Source organism: Prunus avium, chromosome 4 (genome assembly GCF_965620075.1).
Source record: "Prunus avium chromosome 4, drPruAviu1.hap1.1, whole genome shotgun sequence".
In the NCBI taxonomy this organism is placed as follows: Eukaryota; Viridiplantae; Streptophyta; class Magnoliopsida; order Rosales; family Rosaceae; genus Prunus; species Prunus avium.
The window spans coordinates 14,262,203-14,286,608 of record NC_142287.1 but is presented as its reverse complement, the minus strand read 5'-3'; the positions used below and the strand labels follow the sequence as shown (position 1 = coordinate 14,286,608).

The window sequence follows — 24,406 nt, the reverse complement described above, 5'->3', positions numbered from 1 at the left end:
TGTTAGTAAATCCTAGCTTGACAATAGCACTTTCACAGTGCCTTGGTGGAGCTCCAGCCGTACCCAATTCGATCAGCGTTAGAAAGAAAGAGAAGAAGAAGAAGAGGAGAAGAAAGTGATGCCGAAGAGAACAACACACACGTACTCGAGCGAGGACGCTGCTCCAGATGGACCTGACTCTGATCTCTTCGTCTACTACTGCAAGCACTGTGGATCTCACCTCCTCATAACTGGTTCTCTCTCTCTCTCTCTCTCTCTCTCTCTCTCTCTCTCTCTCGATTGTAGTTGGGTTATTGTTTGAGCAGAAATTAATATGTTTCAAAAAAGAAATTGGTATAATTGCTCATTTTAATTGGTATTAGATATTTCATAATGGTTGTTAAAATAGAGTTTGTTGAATAATATTTTTGGGCAAGCAGTTTATATTATACTGAAGTGTGTGTTGTATAAGATACCCAGTTGCAGAAAATGCCCAAAAGGAAGACTGACAAAGCTTATGTGTTGGACAAGAGCAAACATCTTGCAAGGCTTAACATTGCTGAGGCTGGAAAAGTTGTATTGAAAAGGTTCTTTTTCTTCTTCTAATGAAAGTATGATATCTTTAGTGTTATACAGTTTGTAAGAAGAAGAATACAATTGGGTTTTTACTGATGTGTGTTGTATACTAGACTGGATGACACTCTCTGTTTAACAGTGGCTGATCACCTGCCTTCAGTTTCTTGTACCTCAGTTTGTCTGACAGTTTCTGAGAAACTATTTTGTTTCTGCACCTTTTCATACGTATGTTCTTCCTTGAGATTGTCCTGTCAGTGCATTATGTTCTTCAATCAAGATAGAGTTTAATGATTTTTTTCAAGTACAATTATTATGTGATAGTATCATCGTAGTTCATATTTTGAAATCTTGATCGTTATTAATCCAGGGGTGAGGGGAAAATGGAGAAGCAATTTCGTATGAACTGTGTGGGTGGTGGACTCTTTGTTTTCTATCGCTCAGAAGAAGATTTGGAAGGTGCTTCTTTCATTTATGTTTCAAGTGGCTATAGAAGTGGAAGACCGTGCACAACGGTCAGCAATCACAAGTAAAAGAAATTTTTAATGTATTTCTGTCATATTTTTAGCATGCAACAAATTAGTTCGAATGGAAATCATAAGTCAATTCGTGCATATACTTCTTTTGATTTTTTTGGATTTCGTGTGTTCTGAGCACTAGTCCTTGCTGACTTTTAAGTTTGATATCTATATATATACCTCTAGGAGGGCTGTGTTCGCCAAAAAAAAGTATTTTTTTACCAGAAATTTAAATGACCGATTATATTTTAAATTATTGGTTCCTTGACATAAATTTCATGTTCCCACTTTTTTCTCTTATGACAGGAGTGAATGCTGATGATGTTAGAGTTACTGTGGCTGCACCTGCAGCTCGGGGAGAAGCAAACAATGAACTCTTGGAGTTCATGGGCAAAGTATGATTCTGTTTCATCTTAGGTTGTTTAACCTAAGAAGCCAATCTTTTCGAACGTGTAAATCTAATAATTGCTTTTTACATAGGTGTTGGGTCTGAGACTAAGTCAGGTGACTCTTCAGAGAGGGTGGAATGATAAATCGAAACTCCTTGTGGTGAGTTAAACAAGTTTTACTCTCTCTCTCTCTCTCTCTCTCTCTCTCTCTCTTATGGGTGTGGGTGTTGGTGGCATCTTGGGTGTATCATATTCTGTTTCAAATGTGCCTATGTTAAGGAGAACGTTATCATTTTCGTTATAAAAAAATTAAGTATTGTAAAATAAACGGGATATGCTAGAATATTGAGCTGCACGTAAAGTAGATGAGACACAACATTTAACGAGGTTCGGCCAGGCCTACGTCCTCGGAGAGCAGCAACAGTAACTTTTCCACTATGTAAAATAATAGGGCTACAACTTTAGTATTTACAATATATGTGGCTCACTGATTTTTCTCTCTTGGAGAATCTCTGTGCTCTCTTTTTCTCTCCACTCACTCACCCTCTTTTTTCCTTCTCTTCTTTCTCTTTGGGCTCTCTTTTATTTCATTTGGATTCATTTTGGCCATCATCTTCCTCTTTCGAGGAACTGAGTCCTTTGAGCCTAGTGGTCTGCCATGCTTCAGGCGTGCAACAGATGAACCATTTGCTGGCACATTGCTTTGTTCATTATGGACATCAATCTTTGCAGGTGCATTTGTAGCTGAGATATGTGATTTCGTCACCTTTGTTGCATCATTAAATGCATCTGGCATATGATTTGCAATACTTTGGAGGTGAACGATCATTCTCACTTCATTTTCGCATTGAGCAGTATGAGGATCGAGATGAGACAAAGTAGGTACATCCCACGATAATTCACGTCGTTCTTCAGTAACGATTTTGCCTTGTTGTTCCTAATAATCAAAGTATGAAAAGTACCACTGCATTTGAGAGTAGAATTATATTTGCTCATCTGGTGTTTACACTGACAGAATTTCTTCTCAAATAAAACTCACTGACACTCAAATTTCTCACTCTCTCTTCTTTCCTCTCACTCTTCCTTTTTTCTTTTCTCTTTTCCGTTGGTGTGTCTTTGCAAGTAGAAAGGATGCCTATTTATAGGCAAAGCAAATGGCACCCGTTAGTGGTAAGGGAGACGTCATGATGCTTCTTTCCAACATCATCATTAATCTTTTGACTAATATTTCCTTCTTTTCTTCATGTGGGCTTCACTACTTCCTTTATAACACTCCCCCTTGGAGATCACATGTCCCTAGATTGGTTGCCTTATTTAAACCTTGCTTGGAAAAACCCAGTGGGAAAAAACCTAAGAGAAGGAAAAAGAGCAACTTTATTTGGGACATAAGGGTAATGTTAAATGCGCTCATGTTGCCTCGTTAAAATCTTGCTAGGAAAAACCCAGTGGGAAAAATTCTAGTCGAAGGAAAAAGAGTACAACGCGCATATGTCCTGTGTTAGAGGACTCTTGAATGCTCCCCTTGATTTTGCATGCTTCAATTTGATTGCTTCCAGAGTTGGCATAATCCGATACCATGCACTAGCTGTAACATCCCGACTCGAGATATTGATAAATTTGGATTTAATTTAAGATTTTAATTTGAATTTTCAATTTTGCCCTCGGGTAGGGGCTAAATGGTCATTTCTACCCGGAAGGATTTTGGGTAACAAGTGGTATTTTTAGGAAGGTGGTATTGAAACGAGTCTGTAGACATGCGGAGGGTTTGAATCGAACTTGTAACGAAGAAGATACGAGATAAAAACCTCCAGTGGCACAATCGTAATTAAGTCGAAGTTAATTTTTGATAAAAATCAGAAAATAGCCCCTCATTTCTCTCTCTCTCTCTCTCTCTCTCTCTCTCTCTCCTCGCGACCTAGCCCCCTTCACTTGCGATTTTTCTTACAGCCGCTATAACCACCACCACCGGACCGTATCCAAAACAATAGGCCAAGCTCCGCTGTGTTCCCCCGACCTTGCGCTGCCTGGAAATAGCCACCAGCTGCCGGAATCTACCAAAATCGCACCGGATTTTGACAGAACTTGTCGCTCGTTCTCCCTCGTTTCTCCACCAAATTGGACGAGTAAGGTATGGAAATCCATCTACTCTTCGTGCTCTAGCTGCCTGTTGGGTAGGATTTGAACGATTTCTAGCTTAAGCAATTTGATTTCGTACCCTAAGTTTGGCTGATTTTCAAATTGAAATTTAGGCCACTACGTGCTCGGATCTCAATTTGGATATCATTTGAGCCTCAAACGGATTTTCCATATTATACGATTTTCGGGTTTGATATGTTAGAACCATTGGATCAAACCCAAATTTACGTATGTTGTTCCCTGTATTCCTAGGATCGTGTAGGATTTCGCGGATCGTGAATCGGAGCCTCGGATGTTCCGATTCAATAACTTAAAATTTATATTTTATGTTAATCGTCCAACCGTGAGCTATTTGACCGCCCGGTTGACCGAGCCTCTTCCGAGATTATTCCAGCACTTGACATATTGTGCGATTTCCGGGTTTAGCTGACAGGACCCATCCCAAATTTCCTCGGAAACCGGGACGAATCCTGTCTGTGATTCCGGCACCCTACAGATACCGGGCCCACTTACTAAGAACTGAGACTATCTACCAAAATTTTGGCAGTCTCCCCTGTACACAGGAAGTATCCCAAAATTTCAACATGTCAAAAACACAGTTATTTACAACCCAACAGCCAGCATGCGTTACACAAAGCATAGTGTTTACAAACCATGGCCTCTGGCTTCACAAATCAAATCCTAACAGGGCAATAACAGAGCATGTCTAACAGAATTCAACAAACCAACAAAAAGGAAGTTTAACGAATTTACAGAGTACAGAAACTCTACAAACGAGGACTTGAAAATAAAATCCTAATTTCCCGGGTTTCAAGTAAGCACGAGGAACGAAACGTTCCTAAGGTCCAACTAAGGGTTTCAAGTGCTGGAATAATCTCGGAAGACGCTCAGTCAACCGGGCGGCCAAATAGCTCACGGTCGGACGATTAACGTGAAACATAAACTTTAAGTTGTTGAATCGGAACATCTGGGGCTTCGATTCACGATCCGTGAAATCCTACACGATCCTAGGACCACAAGAAACAACATACGTAAATTTGGGTTTAATCCAACGGTTCTAACATATCAAACCTGAAAATCGCAGAATATGAAAAATCTGTTTGAGGCTCAAACGATATCCAAATGTGCCGCCACCATACAGCCCACGCACTGGTCGGCAGCACGTGGGTGGCTTGATTAAAAACTGGCAGTCGGAAAAACTTCGAATAATGGCTCAAGACTCCTACCCTACTTTAAACCCCTAATTTGGAGTCACTTTTGTTCTTGGACGTACCCCAAATTATCGACGGAAGTGGCTGGAATTTCAATTTGAAAACCGGCCAAACTTAGGGTTCGAAATCGAATTGTTTAAGCTAGAAATCGTTCAAATCCTACCCAACAGGCAGCTAGAGCACAAAAAGTAGATTGATTTCCATACCTTACTCGTCCAATTTGGTGGAGACGCGAGGGAGAACGAGCGACTCAAAGTTCTGTGAAAATTCGGCGCGATTTTGGCAGATTCCGGCGGTTGGTGGCTGTTTCCGGGTAGCGCAAGATCGGGGGAAGACGGCGGAGCTTGGCCGGTTGTTTTGGGTCCGGTTCAGTGGTGGTTGGCGGCCTATGGTGGTGGTTATGGCGGCTGGAAGAAAAATTGCAAGTGAAGGGGGCTGGGTCGCGAGGAGAGAGCGAGAAATGAGGGCTTGTTTTCTGATTTTTATCAAAAATTAACTTCGAATTAATTACGATTGTGCCATTGGAGGTTTTTATCTCGTATCTTCTTCGTTACAAGTCCGATTCAAACCCTCCGCATGTCTACAGACTCATCTCGGTACGACCTTCCTAAAAATACCATTTGTTGCCCCAATATCCTTCCGGGTAGAAATGACCATTTTGCCCCTATCCGAGGGCAAAATTGGAAATTCAAATTAAATCCAAACTTATCAATATCTCGGGTCATGATGTTACACTAGCTTTTGGAATGTACATTTTGGCAATGATTTGGTGAAGAGATCTGCCAGGTTATCGCTTGAACGGATTTGTCTGACTTTAATTTCTTGACTCTTCTGAAGCTCATGTGTGTAAAAAAACTTTGGTGATTTAATGCTTAGTCTTGTCACCATTTATGTATCCTCTTGTAATTTGAGCAATACAAGTTGCATTGTTCTCATTTAGGATTGTTGGAGTGTCCGTTGTTAGGGGTAGGGCACATGTGCTTCAGATGTGATGGATCACTGACTTTAACCAAACGCATTCACGACTGGCTTCATGGAGAGCGAGTATTTCTAAGTGATTGGAAGATGTGGCTACCAACGTTTGTTTCGTTGAGCGCCCTGAGATTGCAGTTCCTCCACATGTAAACACATACCCAGTTTGTGAGCGTCCTTGATGTGGATCAGAGAGATATCCTGCATCAACATATTCAACAATAGTCAGGGCATTGGTTGATTCATTAGAATAGAATAAGCCCATGTCTGTTGTTCTACGAAGATATCGTAGAATATGTTTAATGCCGGTCCAATGTCGGCTTGTAGGAGCAGAGCTGTATCTTGCTAACAAATTTACTGAAAATGCTATATCGAGTCTGGTACATTGTGCTAAGTACAATAAAACACCTATTGCACTAAGATATGGTACTTCTAGACCAAGGACCATTTCACCATCCCATTTTGGACGATATGGATCTTTCTTAGTGTCAAGCAAACGACCATTGGAGTGCTAAGTGGATGGGCTTTATCCATGCCAAATCGCTTCAATACCTTTTCAGTATAAGTTGATTGATACACCAAAATCCTATTAGCACTGTGCTCAATCTGTAAGCCATGACAATATTTTGTCTTTCCAAGGTCTTTCATCTCAAACTTGCGTTGAAGATAATCAGCTGTCTTTTGGAGCTCTTCAGGAGTTCCAATTAGATTTATGTCGTCGACATATACTACCACTATCGCAAATTCAGACTCTGATTTCTTAATAAACACACATGTGAAAATAGGATCATTTGTGTATCATTCTTTCAGAAAAACTTGAAATGAGACTTATGGATGTTATTACCGAATATTTGTATGGAGAATTGGATACAGATATATACATGAAAGTCTCAGAAGGACTTAAGCTGCCTGAAGCAGCCAGGAATAAACCATGAGACATGTTCTCAATTAAATTGACAAGATCATGGTACGGGCTAAAACAATCTAGGAAAAATTTAACATTACCCTTATGTCCCAAATAAAGTTGTACTCTTTTTCCTTCACTTAGGTTTTTCCCCACTGGCTTTTTCCAAGCAAAGTTTTAATGAGGCAACCAATCTAGGGACGTGTAGTCTCCAAGGGGGGTGTTGTAAAGGAAGTGGTGAAACCCACATGAAGAAAATGAGATATTAGTCAAAAGTTTAATGATGATGTTGGAAGGTTAGTGATGATGTTGGAAAGAAGCATCATGATGTCTCGCTTACCACTCACGGGTGCCATTTGCTTTGCCTATAAATAGGCATCTTTTCTACTTGCAAAGACACATCGACAGAGAAGAGAAGAGAAGAAAGGAAGAGTGAGAGGAAAAAAGAGAGTGAGAAATCTGAGTGTCTGTGAGTTTTATCTGAGAGGAAATTTTGTCAGTGTAAATACTAGAAGAGCAAATATAATTCTATTCTCAAATTCAGTTGTACTTTCCACACTCTGATTATTTTATTTTTATAACATTCAGAGCATTGTATACAATAATTTTGTTGCCATGCACTATTCCCTGATTTATGATGAGTACAAAATTAATACAAGTTTTATCCTTAAATTTATAGTTGTTAGTATTTTCTTTTGTTTCATGTAAATCTATTAGAGTATTTTTATTGTTTCATTCCAAATCTTGTTTTTATATTTAATGAGTGGTTATTTGTATATATTAAGTGTCTTCCACCAATGGCATGAGGAGGAGGAGGAATAAGTAATGTGTTGCAAGAAAAGAAGATAGAAGAAAGATGAAAATGTGTGCAGCCATGGTCAAGGAAATATGCTCAAGACAACGTGTGGTTCAATGCCAAATGAAAAGAAGAAGCAATCAATTGTATCTATGCTCTAGGACATGCATGCAAGCTTCCATCATTGAAGAAATAAAGAAAGAATGAATAAACAATGAAGGAGAAGTTCAAATTGTAGCTAGATAACAACTCAAGCATCATCATTCTTCTTTGCATTCATTGGTTGCAAGTAGTCAATTTGAACTTCTCCTTCATTGTTTATTCATTCTTTCTTTATTTCTTCAATGATGGAAGCTTGCATGCATGTCCTAGAGCATAGATACAATTGATTGCTTCTTCTTTTCATTTGGCATTGAACCACACGTTGTCTTGAGCATATTTCCTTGACCATGGCTGCACACATTTTCATCTTTCTTCTATCTTCTTTTCTTGCAACACATTACTTATTCCTCCTCCTCCTCATGCCATTGGTGGAAGACACTTAATATCTACAAATAACCACTCATTAAATATAAAAACAAGATTTGGAATGAAACAATAAAAATACTCTAATAGATTTACATGAAACAAAAGAAAATACTAACAACTATAAATTTAAGGATAAAACTTGTATTAATTTTGTACTCATCAAATACCCCCAAACCTATATTTTGCTAGTCCTCGAGCAAAAGAAAATAAAAACTAAGTAGAAAAGAAAACTAAGCCACTTTCGCAGGGATCTCGATTGCATTTAGCATATGCAACAAACCTTTAAACCCCTAGGTTACCCTAGTGGACGAGTATAGTCTCGTGAGGGCTTTCAGTGATGATACCCACAAACATTGAAATGAGAGATTTAAAAATTTATGCTACAACAACATTTGAAAATTTAAACAAATGCTTAACCATCATCAAAAGCTATCTGGATTGAAAATTCATGAACAATTTTTAAAAGAGCAAACACGCTTCAAATTAATCCCCACATAAAGTCTTGATCACTTATAATTATTTATTAAATTTTTCATTTGTTTCCTTTGGTGTTTAAGTGAACCAACACATTTTAGAGACAAAAGTTAATTTCAATCATAATAACCTCATTATTTCAATCATTATCAAAATTCAGTGCAAATAACTTGTATACAATTTTTTTTTTTTATATATTTTTTTTATAAGGATTTTGAGAATTGTGACTGTGCAATGTTTAGTTCCATTAAGCTTTCTAATTAACCCATGTCGCGAGATTTAGGCCAACGACTCTCAAACCAAAGGTTTTAAGGCATTAGGTGTAGAAACACCCCTAAGGGCTTATTAACTCGAGTTAAAAAGGCTACAGAACTAAACTAGTCACAGAATGTATTTACCCCAAAACTTTACCGTTTGACGCGAACACTTGCTGCTGTTTAGGCAAGAGGCCCGGTTACTAAGTAAAACTCTGGATAAATTAACATCATTATTATTATTTTATTTATTTACTTATTTTATTTTTCTTTTTTTTTACGCCAAGGTCAATCAAGAGCAATGTCATCTAACTCTACTTAAAACAACAAAGTTAACTATAATTGATCTTTTCTTTCATTCTCACTAAAGTGTTGATGTGCATGTGAGAGTTCAAAGTATAACTCATGAATTATCCACTAAATAGAAATAAGTGAACAAAAACTAAAATTATGGGTTTAAAATTTAATAATATGTTTCCAATCGTAAAAATCATTCATGAGTGTTGAATCTGATTTGATGATAGTAAGCATAAAAATCTAGAGATAACACCAATTTTTTTTTTTTAAAATTTTTGGGTGAAATAAAATAATAATAAAAAAAACTATTAAAAACAAAACTTCTAAACCTTACCCCCAAACCTAAATCAAACATTGTCCTCAATGTTTCAAAATAAAAGCATAGCAAATGTATGAAATAAGAGGGTAAATGATATAGAAAGATAATACCTGGAAAATATGCGTGCCAATCCCTTGGTATTTATCCATTACAGAATAAAAGACAAAAATAAAAAAATCCAAAAAAAAGAAATAAAGACCAAAATGAAATAAAACACACAAAAAAAGAAAACCAAAATCTATACAAATATACACAAATATACAAGCAACTCATGGATGACCAGTTAAGGGCCTCAGAAAACACAGCCAGGGGATCCGGGAAGGTTGGAGGGGTCACAATGGTCCCGCTTAAAACCCAAACTTCTTAAACACCAAAGGTGTCGCCTATAGAACTCCTAGACACTGTATTGACGAAGACGCTCACTGGAGTTACCAAAAGTCAGCTCATATGAAAAATCTTTTTTTATTTTTTTTTAATATATTTTTTTATATATATATTTTTTTATAGGTAATTTCTACAGCTTATGAGTATCCAAAAAAAAAAAAAAAACATAAATAGCACAAATAAATAATGAATACGAAACTAAAGATAGTCTGAGAATTCAATCCTGATAAACAGGATTCTCCAAGTGAATCGTGTTATCCTGCATAACAAAATTATCCAAAAATGGTTTAAGACGTTGACCATTAACTTTAAAAACATTACCATTTTTTGGATCCTCAATCTCCACTGCTCCAAAAGGAAAAACTCTTATGACCACAAATGGACCTGTCCATCTGGAACGAAGTTTACCAGGAAAAATATGCAATCTCGAATTATATAAGAGAACTTTCTGTGATGGTTCAAAGTTTTTCCTCAAAATATTTCTATCATGAAAAACCTTCATTTTCTCTTTGTAAATTCGAGAGTTTTCGTAAGCATCATTCCTTAATTCTGCCAACTCATTCAACTGAAGCTTCCTATTTGAACTTGCATCATTTAAACCAAAATTAAACATTTTAATTGCCCAATATGCCTTATGTTCAAGTTCAACTGGTAAATGACAAGCCTTACCGTAGACAAGTCTGTAAGGTGACATCCCTAAGGGGGATTTGTATGCTGTACGGTATGCCCATAAAGCATCAGTTAATCTCAAAGACCAATCTTTGCGGTTAGGACTCACAGTTTTTTCCAAAATTTGTTTTATCTCCCGATTAGCAAGTTCAACTTGACCGCTTGTTTGTGGGTGATATGGGGTAGTGACTTTATGAGTGACACCATATTTTTTCATTAAAGCCTCAAAAGGTTTATTACAAAAGTGTTTTCCCCCATCACTTATAATAGCTCGAGGTGTTCCAAATCTTACGAAAATGTTTTCTTTTAAAAACCGCAAAACAGTTTTATGATCATTATGTCGACAAGGAACAGCCTCTACCCATTTAGAAACATAATCAATACCGACCAAGATATAAAGATATCCAAAAGAAATAGGGAAAGGACCCATAAAATCAATGCCCCAACAATCAAATATTTCAATTACCAAAATTGGGTTCAAAGGCATCATGTTTCTACGGGTAATTGTCCCCAACTTTTGACAACGGTCACAAGTTTGACAAAAAGAATTAGTGTCTTTAAAAAGCGTAGGCCAATAAAATCCACACTGAAAAATTTCTGCAGCGGTTTTCTTTACAGAAAAATGACCGCCACATGCTTCATTATGACAAAAAGAAATTACTGCATGGATTTCATTATCAGGTACACACCTTCTAATGATCTGATCAGGGCAATATTTAAACAGATAAGGGTCATCCCAAAAGAAATTTTGAACCTCTGTAAGAAATTTCCTCTTGTCTTGAGCAGTCCAATTAGATGGAATTTTACCTGTAGCAAGAAAATTAACAATGTTAGCAAACCAAGGTAATTCTGAAATAGCAAATAATTGCTCATCTGGAAAAGAATCATTAATTGGCAATGTTTCAATGGTATCCTCAAAACTCAATCTAGACAAATGATCAGCCACTACATTTTCTACTCCCTTTTTATCTTTAATTGTGATGTCAAATTCTTGAAGTAGTAGGATCCACCTAATCAGTCGAGCTTTAGCATCTTTTTTTTCAAAAAGGTATTTTAAAGCTGCATGGTCAATGAAAATAACAATAGGTGATCCAACTATATAAGAGCGAAACTTATCCAAAGCAAATACCACAGCAAGGAGTTCTTTTTCAGTTGTAGAATAATTCATCTGAGCACTGTTCAAGGTTCTGCTTGCATAATGGATGACATGTGGCTTCTTATCCTTTCTTTGCCCCAAAACAGCTCCAACCGCGTAATCACTAGCAACACACATAATTTCAAAAGGTAAAGTCCAGTCAGGTGGTTGCATAATTGGAGCAGATGTGAGCATTTTAATTAATTTCTCAAAAGCCTTTTGACATGAATCAAACCACTCAAATTTACAATCTTTTAATAGGAGATTACACAAGGGTCTAGATATTGCACTAAAATCCTGAATAAATCTCCTATAAAAACCAGCATGACCTAAAAATGATCTGACATCTTTAACAGTTTTTGGAACTGGCAATTTTGAAATCAATTCAATTTTAGCTTTATCCACTGCAATTCCTTTAGATGAAACAATATGACCAAGAACAATTCCAGAAGAAACCATAAAATGACACTTCTCCCAATTTAAAACAAAGTTTTTATCTCGGCACTCGTACAGAACGATCAGCAAGTTGCAACTTCATTGTTGTGGGCTTCAATTCACCAAGACCTAACTGCAAATACACTGAATATGGCAACAAATTTACACTAGCCCCCAAATCAAGCAAAGCACAATTGATGTAATTTTTTCCAATTACACATGAAAGAGTGGGACTTCCTGGATCTTTGTATTTATGAGGGACCTTATGTTGCAACAATGCACTCACATGTTCAGTCAAAAATGCAGTTTTCTTCACCTGATGCTTTCTTTTAAATGTGCACAGATCTTTTAAAAATTTAGCATAAGAAGGAATCTGTTTAATAGCATCTAACAGAGGAATATTAACTTTGACTTCTTTAAAAACATCCAAAATTTCAAGATTTTGATTCAATTTCTTTGGAGGATTTAAAGCTTGGGGAAAAGGAGCAGGAAAATGATTTTCATTTAATTCACTCAATTTGGACTTGTTTAGTTCATCATTATTCTTAGATTTTTCAACTTCCTTTGGTGAAGGTGTGTTATCAATTATTTTACCACTTCTAAGAGCAATGACAGACTTAGCATGTTCAATTGAGGTTTCGCACAAATTAACATTCTTTGGATTTGGTTGAGTTTGAGAAGGAAATTTCCCTTTTTCATTTATTGCAAAAGAATTTGTCAATTTAGAAATTTGGCTTTTAATTTCTTTATTTTCTTCAACCATTTGACCAAACAAGGTATCATACCTTTGATTTTGCTTCTGTTGTTCCTGCATAAATGCTTGAAGAGTATCGCTCAAAGATGGTCTAGCATTAAATGTATTAGTTGCAGGAAATTGATGATTGAAAGAATTTCTTTCACTTACCTGAGGTTGTGAATCATTGCTCCAACGAAAATTTGGATGATTCCTTGTCGCTGGATTGTAAGTGTTGGAAAAAGGAGAATATTGTTGTTTGAAGTTTCCAATAGCAGCACAACGCTCCTCATAAGCTCCTTTCATTTCCTGAAAAATTGGGCAATTTTTAACATTATGACCAATCTCATAACAAGAATCACATACTTGATTTACATCAGCTTGATAAACAGGTTGAGGCAAATTTGATTTTTCCATTTTCAAAGCAGCTATCTCTTTAGTTAAAACCTCAAATTTTAATTTCCAATCATCTTCTTCTTTTAATTGATAAATTCCTTTATTAGTAGAAGATGTGGCAATTCTTGACCGATCAGTGGTCTCAACTGGACTGGGGACAGTCCATTGATGAGCTTTTTCAGCAATTTCATCCAAAAATTCTAGGGCATCATCAGGGTCTTTTTGCATAAAATTTCCATTACACATAGACTCAACAAATTGGCGATCACGAGGGAGAAGTCCCTCATAGATATAACTAGCAAGACGCCAGTTTTCAAATCCATGGTGTGGGCACAAATTCAAAAGCTCTTTAAATTTTTCCCAAGTTTGATACAAAGTTTCATTTTCCTTTTGAGAGAAATTTGAGATTCTTTTCTTAAGAGGAATCGTCTTGTGATTAGGAAAATACTTGTTAAAAAATGCTTGAGTCATTTCCCCCCAAGAACCTATGGATCTAGCCCTTAATGAATACAACCAACTTTTAGCCTTTTCTTTTAAGGAAAAAGGAAAAAATTTCAACCTTATGAAATTAAGCCTATCAAGTTGAACATTGTAAAAAGTGCCAATAGCCTCTTCAAATTCCCTAACATGCACATAAGGATTTTCACTTTCCATGCCATGAAAAATGGGAAGCAGTTGAATCATTCCAGGTTTGAAATCATAATTTGGCATGTTAGGTGGAAACATGATACATGAAGGATTTGGTGCACGAATAGGATGCAAAAATGTCTCTAAAGTTCTAGGTGCAACTACTTCTTCTCTCATTTCATTATTCATAATCTCATTATTTTCAATCTGAGCATTAATTTCTTGTTCATTATTCGCAATTTCTTGTTCATTATTGACAATTGCTGCCATGCTTTCAGATTTGTTGGATATTTCAGTTGAAGAAGTTGAAGCAGAATGTTCTAAATTAACAGTTTCAGATTTTTTTACAAACCTTCCTAGATGATCTCTAGGTCGCATAAAGAAAATAAATAAATAAACAAAAACAAAAATAAAAACAAAAAATACAAATACAAATATATATTAATAATGAGAAAAGTTTGGAAAGAGTGTACTAGATGTGAAGAATTTCACATAACCAGCAAACCTTTGACCAAGGGGATCTCTGCACTCTTTGACAAGCCGCTCCCCGTCAACGGCGCCAATTTGTTCGTACCACTTGTGCAAAACCCAAGGGAAGGTATCGTATAGTAGTGTAGCTCGGAAGTTCGAGTGTCATATCCACAGAGAGCAGTGTAAAGAAAATAACAGAGATGAAAAAGAACAAGTGTGATTGAGAGGTAGATTTATGCAAGATTTGATTTAGAGAAAATTTAATTGATTAAAACACTAAGGCATTGGGATTCCACTTTTAACATAAACATGCAACTCTTAATAATTTGATCCACAAAATATTTTTCAATGTAGTTGTTCAAAATAATTAAAGCTCTTTTTAATTTCCTTTAGAAGTATTCTAAGCATAACTTGTACCATTGGCAACAAACTATCAAAAAACAATCTTCATCAAAATTCTATTAATCCTTAGTAATTCTCTTCTCTTCGCGGAGTTTCCTGAGGTTGTATCTACCTTTCCATCGCCTTTCAGATCAACACCAAATTTTGCCACTGGCAGGGTGGGAGTTACTATAGGGGAAGAGATGGTTGAAGAACAAAATCTAACCCATGGGCGTGAGATGGATGACAAACGCGAGAAAAATGCAAATCTTCTTATGTTTGGTTAATTCCTTTTTATTTTTAAAAAATGATTAAAAATTATACTTAGTGAAGTTCATACTTTTTAAAGTCGTGTTTTTATTTTGGGATCCTTTGAATTTTTATTTCATATGTTTATTATAATATTTGGAATTCTTTAAATTTTTTAAAAGCGCTTTTACTGTGTCAGCCAAACACTCAACAAAATATCAAAAGCGTTTTTATGTAGTGTAAAAGCACTTTTAAATGTGACATCCAAACGACAAACTGCTTCTTTGTAGAAGCGATTATGTTATAAGTGCTACTGGCATAAACGCTTCGGTAAGAAGTACTCCCAAACGAGCCCGTAGTCCCTTTTTGCTATTTTTGAACCTTGTAGTTTTTTTTTTTTCAATAAGTGACCTTTAGCTGACCACCTTATTTCTTGTTGAACTTGGCTGGTTGGCCCCTTTGCTATGGAATTTTCAGTTGTCTTTCAAACTTCAATTCTCATTGTATCTTGTAAGTGTATGTCCAAAGACATAGCGCTTGAAAGAGACTCCATTGAGTTTGTATTCGGGAAGTAGCTTGCCTACAACGGAGGTAAGGCTTGTTGCCTGTGTGCGTATGTTGGGGATATAGCGCTCGAAAAAGACTCCATGAAGTTTGTACTCGAAAAGTAGGTTGCTTTCAGTGGAGGTAAGGCTTGTCGCCTGCGGGCGTATGTCGAGGACATAGCGCTTGAAAAAGGCTCCATTGAGTTTGTACTCGAGAAGTAGCTTGCCTTCAGTTGAGGTAAGGCTTGTCGCCTGCGGGCGTATGTCGGGGACATAACGCTCGAAAAAGGCTCCACTGAGTTTGTACTCGAGAAGTAGCTTGCCTTCAATGGAGATAAGGCTTGTCACCTGCTGGTGTATGTTGGGGACATAACGCTCAAAAAAGACTCCATGAAGTTTGTACTCGAGAAGTTGCTTGCCTTTAATGGAGATAAGGCTGGTTGCCTGCATGTGTATGTTTGTGGGGCATAATGCTTGAAAAAATACTTCATTGAAAAGCTTACTCTTGTATTGATGTTGGTGTGACTACATCGCTTTATTAAATAAAAGAAATGAACAACATAGATAACATCGAAAGCTGTTTGTCTTTAATGGGAGTAAGGGAGGCTCGTCGCCTGCTAGGAGCCTAGTTGGTGAGCGAAGGGCTTCATGGATAGTATCTCTGAATGTCTTGGAATTTCTTTCCCTTCTAGAGTGTCGAGGGTGTAACTTCCTCTGCCCTTAGGGCGGTTGATCACGTAGGGGCCTTCCCAGCTGGGCTTCATCTTCTTTGACCCTTGCCTTGGTGCTGTGATGAAACTTTTCATAGCACAAGGTCCCCAGGTCGAAACTATCTGATCTTGGCCTTCTTATTGCAGTAGGACATCAACTGCTACTGGTAGGCTGCAACTCGAACAATGGCCGTTTCTCGTTCTTCTTCGAGCAGATCAAGGTTGGCTTTCATCTGCTTGCAGTTTTGGTCAAGATTGCCCAGCTCAATGCTCATGGAAGGGACTGTAATGTGTGGGGGGATGATTGCTTTTGTCCCATAGGCTAGAGAAAATGGTGTCTCACCGGTTGATCTCCTTTTGGTTTTGTGATAAGCCCATAGGATTCCTGGCAGCTCGTCGGTTTCCTTATGAGCCTTCCAGTCTTTTCTTCAGGCAGTCCAACACGATTTTGTTGGATACCTCTGCTTGGCCATTTCCTTGGGGGGTATTTGGGAGTTGACAGGTGTTGTTTGATGCCATACTTCGCAAGGAATGCGGTGATCTTCCTGCCCACGAACTGTGTACCATTGTCGGCGACTATCGACTGCGGGCATCCGAAGCGGCAGGTGATGTTCTTCCAGATAAATTGTTCGAGATCAGCTTCCTTAGTAGAGGATAAAGCCTCGGCCTCGATCCATTTGGTGAAGTAATCGGTGGTGACGACCACTATCTCCTTCTTGGCAGGTGCTGTCGACATAGTTCCTACCAGGTCAATGGCCCACTGCATGAATGGCCATGGACTGTTCTGCGAATGGTATTCCTCTGCTGGCAAGCTAGGGATTGGCTTATATCGTTGGCGTCAATCACATCTTCGAGCATACTCCGTGGGGTCTTGGCGCATGGTAGGCTAGAAATAGCCTATGCCGAGAGCCTTATGGGCCAGCAATCTGCCCCCAACGTGATTTCCACATTCGGCGTCGTGTATTTTGCAGAGAACCTCGAGCGTCTACGGGTACTTGACGCAAGCTTTGTTGAGGTCGGTGTAATCGACGTAAACTCTCCATTTGCCCTTTTCTTGTTTCACCACCAGAACAACGTTGGCTAGCCATTCTGAGTAGGAGAGATCTTCAATGAAGCCAACAGCTAGGAGCTTGTCAATCTCTGCTTCTAGGATTAAGACCCTCTTAGGAGCGAAGTTGCGTCTTTTCTGCGCTACTGGCATGTTGGTAGGGTTGACATGGAGCAGGTGGCAGATAATGTTTGGGTTGATGCTAGGCATGTCAGATGGCGACCACGCAAACATGTCTCGTATGGGCTTAGGCGCAAGCCGATTCGTGCTTTTTTGTCTAGCTGGTCAGAATCGAGGGGTACTAACTCAACGTCTTCCTCAGGCTTCCAACCTTCATCAAGGGAGCCTTCCGGGGTGATTCCCTCGTCTCGATCTTTCTTGTTTAGGTTCTGGCGCGAGCCGATCTGCGCTTCTTTGTCTGGCGGGCCAGGATCAGGGGTTACTAACTCAACGTCATCCTCAGGCTTTCAACCATTTTAAGGAGAGTCTTCTGGGCGGATTCCTTCGCCTTGATCCTGGCTCTTTAATTGCTATTGTGAGGTAGCAACTCTCCTCCCGTTCAGGCTTGCTTGTCTATTGGGAGTGTGTCCTGCCACATCAGCAGCCTGCATTACTGGTGTGAACTGCAACTGCTTGCTCTTCTTGAGCCCTTGGGCTATGCATCTCCTCGTCATGGCTTGGTCACTATTGATCTGCCCGATCCAACCCCAGGGATGGGGTAACGGATCTTCTGGTATAGAGCAGATGTGATGGCTTCGATCTTGTTGATCCATGGTCAGCCCAAGATTCCGTTGTAGGGGAGATCTCATCGATGACCATGAAGGTTTGCAAGCAGACCACCGGGGGTGAGTGCATGTCAAGGTCAATCGTTCCCACAGTGATTGACGTGGCCTCATTGAAGCCGGTGAACGACCTAGCAAGTTTGTTGATCTTGGGCTCCAATCCCATCTGTTGGATAACAGATAGTTGCAGGATGTTAGTTGCGCTACCCTCGTCCACTTGAACTCGCTTGATCACAGCTTGTTCAATTTGGATGCAGATGACTAGGGCTTCATTATGTGGCAAGGCAAACTCAACAAGTACTTCTTATAAAAGCCGATGATGGGTGTATCCTCAATGACTGGATCGCTAGTTATGACTTGGGAGATGTAAGTCGCCTGCGCGATCTTTCTCTTGCGCTTCTTGGTGGTCAGCGGACTCCTAGGAGTCAGCTAGAATGGTGTTGATTCGTATGACCTTTTGGGAAGGTTCCTTGGCAGCTGCATCGCGGTCCTCGATCTGCTGGATGACCTTCTTTGCGATGAATTCCGTGCAATGGCCGTCTTTGACCAGCTCCTCGAGGTGCCTTTTCCAAGCATTGCAGTTGTTGGTGTAATGACCATGTTCCCCGTGGAATGGGCAGTATTTACTTGTGTCACCCACGGCTTGTCCTTCACTTATACTAGGATCTAGTAGATCGAGATGGTAAACTCAGTGTAGGTTCCTATTTCCAAGCCTTCCTGTTGGGGCCGCCTCAGGTTTTGCGCTCAAACTTGTTGCTCTTTTGGCTTGCCTGCCTTATCGGGTGTTCAACTTGCTTGCTGGCTTTCTTCGCGGAAATACGGTCATTGTCCCAGAGTGCGTAGCGCTCTGCCGTCGTGAAGACTTCTACTAAGGTTTGGCTTGGACTTATGGCTAGCTCACAGTATAGCTCTTGTTCGGTTGGCAAGCCTTTCTTGAAAGCTGAGGATGCAACTAGGTTATTGCATCCTATGATGTTCGCCTTCTCAGCCTTGAATCTTCTGAGGTAGTCTCGAAGTGACTCGTCTGGCTTCTTGCGCAAGTTGAACAGTTGGTCTGCATGCTTTCTGACCGTTCATTAGGAGTACTCCTTTGTGAAAATAAGAGCAAACTCCTTGAAGCTTCCTATCGAGACGGACAGTAGAGTGTGAAACCAGTCTTGAGCTGCTCCTTGCAGAGTCATCGTGAACACTTTGCACATCAAGGCGTCGTCTGCCTTGTACAGGATTATGGCGCTCTTGAGGTGCCTCAAATGGCTCTCGGGGTCGGAGTCCCCTTTGAACGAAGTAATGGATGGTGTTGTGAACCGCTTCGGCGGTGTAGCTTGTTCCACCTCATCTGTAAAGAGCGAGCAGTCGACTCGATCAATTTCCTTGCGCAGGGCCTCCTCCGTGCTTCCTTTAAGTTGGAGACCTTGGAGTCGGTCATTCACTAGCTTGTCGACATTCTCTGCCCGCAAGGCTGGTGGCTGGGGTTGATGTCTTCGGTGCCTCAAGTGCCATTGGTTAACTTCCTCCTCAGCTCCCAAGGGTCGATCCCCTTGGTTGCTCTGCCCGTGGGGCAGATTAGGAGATTGAGCTTGTGAGGATTCCTCAACGGCTTGCTACCGTGTGTTGGTCCTCGAGCGGGATAGTGAGTGTCGATCGTTGTGCTCGTCACGCGATTGTTCATGAACTCGAGCTCCTTGTGGGCCCAGCCTAGATTGGGTACTTCTTTGTGGGCCCAAGTGAGCATGGACATTGGACAGTGGGCCTAGCCTCTCACATACATTGGTCCTTGGACCTAACCTCGAATGGATCGTCGACCGGCTCAGAGTACGACTTGCAGATGTCTGCATCACGTCAGCACAATCTCGTTCTCTCCCCTGCCTTTTTGTCCCTGTTTGACCAGCTTGGGATCTCTTGAACTGCTCGCTGGCATGCTTGTGCGTCCTCCTCTCCTCGTCACGGGGTCCAAGGTTAGGGCCTTGGTTCAAGTTGATCTACCTGAGTAGCTGGCCAATCAAGTTGTTTTGATCGTCGACTCTTTGTGTGAGTTGATCAACCCATGAGTTAAGGTCCACCTAACCAGAGGTGTGCATTGGGCCTAATGGCATATGGGCTAGGGCTCCATTAGATTCGTACACAGGTGCATACGTCAAGTGTGGTCGTAGAGGAGGGAGAGAATGGATTTGCTCTAAGACTGGGACAGCATCGAAGTAGCAGTGGGGTTGTGCAGCAAATCCGATAGCTGAATGGTGTGGCTGTTGCTGTGTTTCGACGACAAGATGGCGCGGCAAAGCAGCTCCAGCCACTGGCGCTTGCGGCTGCAAGGCTGTGGAGGTCGCGCTACCATGGGGCGGCTGTTATGCAATTCCAACAGCTGTCTGCGGCGGTTGTTCTACAATTCAGGCAGTTGGAGGTGGCTGCAAAGCGCTAGGAAGCAGCTGTAAGGTGTTGGCAGCCATGGTCCCTTGTGGTTGCAGTAAGGTTTCCACCACGAAATAATGAGACGAGCCCGTCGTGGTGGTGTTATTACTCTTCGTATGTCTTGTATCGACCAGGGTTGATTGGAAAAAAGTGTGGAAAATGGATTTGGAGCCCGCTTTGAGTATTATTTTGCACTCTCATTGAAAGCACCAATATGTGGGAGCGATTTTCGTCCCACAAGAATATTCACCTAAGATTCCTCTTTCTTCCTCGTCGTCTCCTTCTCCCTGCAAATTAGATTGGAATAAGATGACCACACCTGGGGGGTGTTGGCCAAAGACCCTCTGATGCCTAAGTTAGTTCGATTGAATCTCGGTGACACAATAGCTAAAAGGGTACGGAGCTCTCGTGGGGAGAACCGGGTGGCTGGAGCCGTGTGTGGTGGCCGGAGCCTTGTGTGAGGGAGAAAGGGTTTTGGTGGCTAGGGTATGTGACAGAGAATTTCTGCATAGTTTCGGATAGGAATTTAGACATACCTCAACCCTTATGCATAGCCATCTATTTATAGGAGCCTCGGAGGCTAGGGTTTCAGAAGAATAATTCCACACATGGAAAAGAATTATTCTTCCCTGATTTGGTGAGGTTGGTGTAATTAGGGATTTGATTGAAATCAAATCCCTAATTAAGGCAAGAATCAAATAAATCCCAATTAAATTAGATAACTCCCAATTAAAATGAGTAACTCCCAATTAGGTCAAATAATTCCGAAATTGATTGACTTAATTATTTGACCTAGGATATGAGATATTTTGCTTCCACAGGCAGCATCCTGATAGAAGCTATGTATGCAATAGACCCTTGAATTGTGTATGAGTTATGATGCCAATTTAACTAAGAAACTGCTTAAGCTGATCTTGCTTGGCCTTCTTCATTATCGTTTGGTGATTGTTGTAGGTGGAGGATTTGTCTGCTAGGCAAGTATATGAGAAACTTCTGGAGGCTGTTCAACCTTGAGGTTGTACAATTTACATGTCAATTGTAATGAAAGATAAGATCCAATCAACTTGTACGTTTACCCTGGACATCCTGGACTTCAAATTATTCTTCTGTTAGTTGTGATTGTTGTAATGCAATGTTGCAATGTCAAAAATTCAATTGTACAACCTGAGTCTATTTGATGATAATTCCAGTTAATTTCATCTGTAGTCTTGCCTTTGCTATTAATCAAGAATTGGTCAATTGGAGTAGTTACTAGTTATGCGCATGAGAACTTTGTGAACGAGAATAGGAGTCGGGGAGAAATTAAGAAATTTTGCCCTCCAATTGCATCTCAATTTCTTGAAAATAAAACCACTTATGCTAGGATCCAGAGTTACATTTTAGAGAATTCATTTTTAAGAACACATTATACTACGTATACTTTTTGCAATGGCATACTTAACATGGCATGTAAGAAGTCTATGATCAAATTTCGTTATCTTGTATTGAGTAACACCAATACCTATATAGCTTGCCATTATTCTTAGCACAAGTTTGTTTTGCATAACCCACATGCAAGTTTACATAGAACTATGTTGAAGAAGCAAATGGGTCAAAGTGATCAACAGGTAAAAGTATAAGTGGGTGAGCCATGGGCAAAGACATGCCTACGCCAACTTGCATATTAACCTTACCCTCATTTCCATATCCAACTTTCCAATCAAAGCATTGAACCATGGCAGCAGTTGAAGTATTCAACAAGAGGTTGCCAAATTTGAGCCAGGACACCTCCTCCTTCCCGATCCGAATGGAACATATTGAAAATTCTGTCCTCTGGTCTCATTCTGATTCATTTCCCCATCTGCTTTCTCTTCAGGAGACAAAAACCTCTCTGGCCTAAAGTTATCTGGATTGTCCCATAACTCTGGATCTCTCATTATTGCATACCGGTTGATTACTACTACAGTCTTTTCTGGTATATCAAACTCTTTTATTTTACAAGCTTGGCGGCTCTCTCTTGTTGACAAAGGCACTGGTGGGTGTAATTGAAGGAAGTTGAGGTTCCACCCCAAAACCAATTGGCAATGGGGGGAGTAGCCCAACTCCTTATAAACCCAGGCTAGGTCCCTTAACTTTTCAATGTGGGACAAATACTCTTAACACGCCCCTGCACGTGTGGCGAACTTTCAAGCCTAACACGTGGACAACACATATTGGGTGACGTGGGAGCACGTGTGGCCTTTGGGCCCAACACGTGAAGCCTTGCTCTGATACCATGAAGGAAGTTGAGGTTCCACCCCAAAACCAATTGGCAATGGGGGGAGTAGCCCAACTCCTTATAAACCCAGGCTAGGTCCCTTAACTTTTCAATGTGGGACAAATACTCTTAACAGTAATATCACTGCCTGCAAGTAGGGGAGGTTTCCAACATCCGATTCCTCAACTAGTCTACTACCAACAACCGATTTTATCTCCACCCTGAGCTTGTTGAATATGTCGGGATGGTTGACGAGCTCAGCTACTGCCCATTGCATGGCCTCTGCTATGGTAGCAGTACCTCCGATGAAAAGATCCTAACATAATGGTAAATTATGAATTGATAAAAAACAAGGTGTGGTTTGAAAATGGAAAGGACTGAAATCGCTTACAAGCAAGAAAGCCTTCACATGAGTTCTAGAAATCTTGACCTCAGCTTTATCATCTTGATAGGCCTTCAATGGTATATCCATCAAATCTTTATCTTCTCTATCCCAACCCTCTCTCTCTGCTCTCTCTTCATGCTGCTTCAGCATCCCCTCCAAAAGTTTATCATACCCCATGGTCACATCCATGAGCTGCTTCCCATAAACCCATAAACCCAACCTCTTTAGTGGGCCCAACACATCCCCAAAACAAACCTTTGCAGCCAACTCAAATGTTTCTTTTACCAACTCCCTGTTTTTTTCAACTTCCTCACCATTCTGAACAACTAGTGCTTGTAGCCATACTGCTATTAAACATGCACTTGTTAAAAATAGAAATATTGGAGAAAATTTCAAAGATCATATCAAATTAATTTTAGAGCATGCCTGCATATACCGTTGTTTGTAAGCCTCATCAGCTCAGCACCCACATCAACCACCTCTTTCCTCGTAGCACTCTCCAACATTTTCCTCAAAAACTTTGCAACCTCTGCATGTCGAATGGCACGTGACCTTTCTATTTTCTTGGGTGAGAGCAGTTCTGTCATGCAAAGCTTCTTCATGAACCTCCAATAGTCACCATATGGGGTGGCAAAGAATCTCGTACGTCAACTCGTCAGCAAAAGCAAATGAGGGATGAGAAGCAAAAGTGAGATCGTGAGTTTTGAAGATTTCAGTAGCCATGGAGGCTGACGAAAACACTAGCATCCGAGAAGCTCCAAACCGGACTAGGAGGAGAGGACCATACTTGGTGGAGAGGTTGTGCAAGGACTTGGACAAGGAGGAGGAGATAAGGTGAAGGTGACCGATGACCGGCAAAGCTGGTGCACTAAGAGGGAGGCAGAGAGTGGTGATTTGCTTGGTGGGTTTGTTGAAGAAGGATTTGATCAAGATGGTGGAGAGGAAGCAGAGGATCAAGTAGAGGAAGTAGTACTGGAAATCAGTCATGGTGCTCATGGCTTCCAACAAGTTTGAGCAAATAGATAATTAGATTCAGAGCAGAGCACTGATTGGATCACTGGAGACTTGTATTAGTGTGGATAAGTCACTAAATTCTGATTTGTTAGGATATATAATGTCGTTAATTCTTAGGCCATGCTATTAAATGATGTTCAATCAATCATGTTCAGTTAAGACTTTAGGTTTAAGGCCATGTTATTACACGCTACTTTCAGTCCCAATAGAAGTTGTCACCCAAACAAGCTAAGTGGCAAGACTTCTTAGTGGAGTTTGACTACAAATTGGAGTACAAGCAAGGGAAGACGAATGTCGTTGCCGATCCCTTAAGCCGAAAGACCGCACTAGCAGCTGTTGTACAACCCCAAAGTTCTGTCATGCAGAGGATACGAGAGGGCTTGTTGCATGATCCCTAAACCAAAGATGGGAAGACAAGAAGATTTTGGCTCGATGATGGTGTTCTCTATA

The 24,406-nt window shown here is 40.1% G+C and overlaps 1 non-coding gene and 2 pseudogenes across 2 annotated transcripts; 2 read left to right on the top strand and 1 right to left on the bottom strand.

Moving 5' to 3' along the window:
• The first annotated feature begins 23 nt into the window (after positions 1 to 23).
• LOC110747923 (UPF0235 protein At5g63440-like) lies at positions 24 to 21,507 on the top strand (annotated as a pseudogene). The gene is made up of 6 exons (XR_015835281.1): positions 24 to 233; positions 452 to 566; positions 923 to 1,081; positions 1,377 to 1,465; positions 1,551 to 1,619; positions 21,276 to 21,507. The product of XR_015835281.1 is annotated as a UPF0235 protein At5g63440-like (transcript).
• On the top strand, positions 13,419 to 13,525 carry LOC148294861 (small nucleolar RNA R71). Its single transcript, XR_015835554.1, has one exon. It is a non-coding gene; the product is annotated as a small nucleolar RNA R71 (small nucleolar RNA).
• Positions 21,508 to 21,890: 383 nt separating the features above from the next.
• On the bottom strand, positions 21,891 to 23,983 carry LOC110763211 (cytochrome P450 705A22-like; annotated as a pseudogene).
• Between the last annotated feature and the right edge of the window lie 423 nt (positions 23,984 to 24,406).